Source organism: Pongo pygmaeus, chromosome X (assembly GCF_028885625.2).
Source record: "Pongo pygmaeus isolate AG05252 chromosome X, NHGRI_mPonPyg2-v2.0_pri, whole genome shotgun sequence".
Classification (NCBI taxonomy): domain Eukaryota; kingdom Metazoa; phylum Chordata; class Mammalia; order Primates; family Hominidae; genus Pongo; species Pongo pygmaeus.
The window spans coordinates 160962501-160967500 of NC_072396.2; positions in this window are offsets into that span (position 1 = coordinate 160962501).

The following is a 5000-nucleotide window of genomic DNA, read 5'->3' on the forward strand; positions in this document are numbered from 1 at the left end:
TTAGGGTTAGGGTTAGGGTTAGGGTTAGGGTTAGGGTTAGGGTTAGGGTTAGGGTTAGGGTTAGGGTTAGGGTTAGGGTTAGGGTTAGGGTTAGGGTTAGGGTTAGGGTTAGGGTTAGGGTTAGGGTTAGGGTTAGGGTTAGGGTTAGGGTTAGGGTTAGGGTTAGGGTTAGGGTTAGGGTTAGGGTTAGGGTTAGGGTTAGGGTTAGGGTTAGGGTTAGGGTTAGGGTTAGGGTTAGGGTTAGGGTTAGGGTTAGGGTTAGGGTTAGGGTTAGGGTTAGGGTTAGGGTTAGGGTTAGGGTTAGGGTTAGGGTTAGGGTTAGGGTTAGGGTTAGGGTTAGGGTTAGGGTTAGGGTTAGGGTTAGGGTTAGGGTTAGGGTTAGGGTTAGGGTTAGGGTTAGGGTTAGGGTTAGGGTTAGGGTTAGGGTTAGGGTTAGGGTTAGGGTTAGGGTTAGGGTTAGGGTTAGGGTTAGGGTTAGGGTTAGGGTTAGGGTTAGGGTTAGGGTTAGGGTTAGGGTTAGGGTTAGGGTTAGGGTTAGGGTTAGGGTTAGGGTTAGGGTTAGGGTTAGGGTTAGGGTTAGGGTTAGGGTTAGGGTTAGGGTTAGGGTTAGGGTTAGGGTTAGGGTTAGGGTTAGGGTTAGGGTTAGGGTTAGGGTTAGGGTTAGGGTTAGGGTTAGGGTTAGGGTTAGGGTTAGGGTTAGGGTTAGGGTTAGGGTTAGGGTTAGGGTTAGGGTTAGGGTTAGGGTTAGGGTTAGGGTTAGGGTTAGGGTTAGGGTTAGGGTTAGGGTTAGGGTTAGGGTTAGGGTTAGGGTTAGGGTTAGGGTTAGGGTTAGGGTTAGGGTTAGGGTTAGGGTTAGGGTTAGGGTTAGGGTTAGGGTTAGGGTTAGGGTTAGGGTTAGGGTTAGGGTTAGGGTTAGGGTTAGGGTTAGGGTTAGGGTTAGGGTTAGGGTTAGGGTTAGGGTTAGGGTTAGGGTTAGGGTTAGGGTTAGGGTTAGGGTTAGGGTTAGGGTTAGGGTTAGGGTTAGGGTTAGGGTTAGGGTTAGGGTTAGGGTTAGGGTTAGGGTTAGGGTTAGGGTTAGGGTTAGGGTTAGGGTTAGGGTTAGGGTTAGGGTTAGGGTTAGGGTTAGGGTTAGGGTTAGGGTTAGGGTTAGGGTTAGGGTTAGGGTTAGGGTTAGGGTTAGGGTTAGGGTTAGGGTTAGGGTTAGGGTTAGGGTTAGGGTTAGGGTTAGGGTTAGGGTTAGGGTTAGGGTTAGGGTTAGGGTTAGGGTTAGGGTTAGGGTTAGGGTTAGGGTTAGGGTTAGGGTTAGGGTTAGGGTTAGGGTTAGGGTTAGGGTTAGGGTTAGGGTTAGGGTTAGGGTTAGGGTTAGGGTTAGGGTTAGGGTTAGGGTTAGGGTTAGGGTTAGGGTTAGGGTTAGGGTTAGGGTTAGGGTTAGGGTTAGGGTTAGGGTTAGGGTTAGGGTTAGGGTTAGGGTTAGGGTTAGGGTTAGGGTTAGGGTTAGGGTTAGGGTTAGGGTTAGGGTTAGGGTTAGGGTTAGGGTTAGGGTTAGGGTTAGGGTTAGGGTTAGGGTTAGGGTTAGGGTTAGGGTTAGGGTTAGGGTTAGGGTTAGGGTTAGGGTTAGGGTTAGGGTTAGGGTTAGGGTTAGGGTTAGGGTTAGGGTTAGGGTTAGGGTTAGGGTTAGGGTTAGGGTTAGGGTTAGGGTTAGGGTTAGGGTTAGGGTTAGGGTTAGGGTTAGGGTTAGGGTTAGGGTTAGGGTTAGGGTTAGGGTTAGGGTTAGGGGGTTAGGGTTAGGGTTAGGGTTAGGGTTAGGGTTAGGGTTAGGGTTAGGGTTAGGGTTAGGGTTAGGGTTAGGGTTAGGGTTAGGGTTAGGGTTAGGGTTAGGGTTAGGGTTAGGGTTAGGGTTAGGGTTAGGGTTAGGGTTAGGGTTAGGGTTAGGGTTAGGGTTAGGGTTAGGGTTAGGGTTAGGGTTAGGGTTAGGGTTAGGGTTAGGGTTAGGGTTAGGGTTAGGGTTAGGGTTAGGGTTAGGGTTAGGGTTAGGGTTAGGGTTAGGGTTAGGGTTAGGGTTAGGGTTAGGGTTAGGGTTAGGGTTAGGGTTAGGGTTAGGGTTAGGGTTAGGGTTAGGGTTAGGGTTAGGGTTAGGGTTAGGGTTAGGGTTAGGGTTAGGGTTAGGGTTAGGGTTAGGGTTAGGGTTAGGGTTAGGGTTAGGGTTAGGGTTAGGGTTAGGGTTAGGGTTAGGGTTAGGGTTAGGGTTAGGGTTAGGGTTAGGGTTAGGGTTAGGGTTAGGGTTAGGGTTAGGGTTAGGGTTAGGGTTAGGGTTAGGGTTAGGGTTAGGGTTAGGGTTAGGGTTAGGGTTAGGGTTAGGGTTAGGGTTAGGGTTAGGGTTAGGGTTAGGGTTAGGGTTAGGGTTAGGGTTAGGGTTAGGGTTAGGGTTAGGGTTAGGGTTAGGGTTAGGGTTAGGGTTAGGGTTAGGGTTAGGGTTAGGGTTAGGGTTAGGGTTAGGGTTAGGGTTAGGGTTAGGGTTAGGGTTAGGGTTAGGGTTAGGGTTAGGGTTAGGGTTAGGGTTAGGGTTAGGGTTAGGGTTAGGGTTAGGGTTAGGGTTAGGGTTAGGGTTAGGGTTAGGGTTAGGGTTAGGGTTAGGGTTAGGGTTAGGGTTAGGGTTAGGGTTAGGGTTAGGGTTAGGGTTAGGGTTAGGGTTAGGGTTAGGGTTAGGGTTAGGGTTAGGGTTAGGGTTAGGGTTAGGGTTAGGGTTAGGGTTAGGGTTAGGGTTAGGGTTAGGGTTAGGGTTAGGGTTAGGGTTAGGGTTAGGGTTAGGGTTAGGGTTAGGGTTAGGGTTAGGGTTAGGGTTAGGGTTAGGGTTAGGGTTAGGGTTAGGGTTAGGGTTAGGGTTAGGGTTAGGGTTAGGGTTAGGGTTAGGGTTAGGGTTAGGGTTAGGGTTAGGGTTAGGGTTAGGGTTAGGGTTAGGGTTAGGGTTAGGGTTAGGGTTAGGGTTAGGGTTAGGGTTAGGGTTAGGGTTAGGGTTAGGGTTAGGGTTAGGGTTAGGGTTAGGGTTAGGGTTAGGGTTAGGGTTAGGGTTAGGGTTAGGGTTAGGGTTAGGGTTAGGGTTAGGGTTAGGGTTAGGGTTAGGGTTAGGGTTAGGGTTAGGGTTAGGGTTAGGGTTAGGGTTAGGGTTAGGGTTAGGGTTAGGGTTAGGGTTAGGGTTAGGGTTAGGGTTAGGGTTAGGGTTAGGGTTAGGGTTAGGGTTAGGGTTAGGGTTAGGGTTAGGGTTAGGGTTAGGGTTAGGGTTAGGGTTAGGGTTAGGGTTAGGGTTAGGGTTAGGGTTAGGGTTAGGGTTAGGGTTAGGGTTAGGGTTAGGGTTAGGGTTAGGGTTAGGGTTAGGGTTAGGGTTAGGGTTAGGGTTAGGGTTAGGGTTAGGGTTAGGGTTAGGGTTAGGGTTAGGGTTAGGGTTAGGGTTAGGGTTAGGGTTAGGGTTAGGGTTAGGGTTAGGGTTAGGGTTAGGGTTAGGGTTAGGGTTAGGGTTAGGGTTAGGGTTAGGGTTAGGGTTAGGGTTAGGGTTAGGGTTAGGGTTAGGGTTAGGGTTAGGGTTAGGGTTAGGGTTAGGGTTAGGGTTAGGGTTAGGGTTAGGGTTAGGGTTAGGGTTAGGGTTAGGGTTAGGGTTAGGGTTAGGGTTAGGGTTAGGGTTAGGGTTAGGGTTAGGGTTAGGGTTAGGGTTAGGGTTAGGGTTAGGGTTAGGGTTAGGGTTAGGGTTAGGGTTAGGGTTAGGGTTAGGGTTAGGGTTAGGGTTAGGGTTAGGGTTAGGGTTAGGGTTAGGGTTAGGGTTAGGGTTAGGGTTAGGTTAGGGTTAGGGTTAGGGTTAGGGTTAGGGTTAGGGTTAGGGTTAGGGTTAGGGTTAGGGTTAGGGTTAGGGTTAGGGTTAGGGTTAGGGTTAGGGTTAGGGTTAGGGTTAGGGTTAGGGTTAGGGTTAGGGTTAGGGTTAGGGTTAGGGTTAGGGTTAGGGTTAGGGTTAGGGTTAGGGTTAGGGTTAGGGTTAGGGTTAGGGTTAGGGTTAGGGTTAGGGTTAGGGTTAGGGTTAGGGTTAGGGTTAGGGTTAGGGTTAGGGTTAGGGTTAGGGTTAGGGTTAGGGTTAGGGTTAGGGTTAGGGTTAGGGTTAGGGTTAGGGTTAGGGTTAGGGTTAGGGTTAGGGTTAGGGTTAGGGTTAGGGTTAGGGTTAGGGTTAGGGTTAGGGTTAGGGTTAGGGTTAGGGTTAGGGTTAGGGTTAGGGTTAGGGTTAGGGTTAGGGTTAGGGTTAGGGTTAGGGTTAGGGTTAGGGTTAGGGTTAGGGTTAGGGTTAGGGTTAGGGTTAGGGTTAGGGTTAGGGTTAGGGTTAGGGTTAGGGTTAGGGTTAGGGTTAGGGTTAGGGTTAGGGTTAGGGTTAGGGTTAGGGTTAGGGTTAGGGTTAGGGTTAGGGTTAGGGTTAGGGTTAGGGTTAGGGTTAGGGTTAGGGTTAGGGTTAGGGTTAGGGTTAGGGTTAGGGTTAGGGTTAGGGTTAGGGTTAGGGTTAGGGTTAGGGTTAGGGTTAGGGTTAGGGTTAGGGTTAGGGTTAGGGTTAGGGTTAGGGTTAGGGTTAGGGTTAGGGTTAGGGTTAGGGTTAGGGTTAGGGTTAGGGTTAGGGTTAGGGTTAGGGTTAGGGTTAGGGTTAGGGTTAGGGTTAGGGTTAGGGTTAGGGTTAGGGTTAGGGTTAGGGTTAGGGTTAGGGTTAGGGTTAGGGTTAGGGTTAGGGTTAGGGTTAGGGTTAGGGTTAGGGTTAGGGTTAGGGTTAGGGTTAGGGTTAGGGTTAGGGTTAGGGTTAGGGTTAGGGTTAGGGTTAGGGTTAGGGTTAGGGTTAGGGTTAGGGTTAGGGTTAGGGTTAGGGTTAGGGTTAGGGTTAGGGTTAGGGTTAGGGTTAGGGTTAGGGTTAGGGTTAGGGTTAGGGTTAGGGTTAGGGTTAGGGTTAGGGTTAGGGTTAGGGTTAGGGTTAGGGTTAGGGT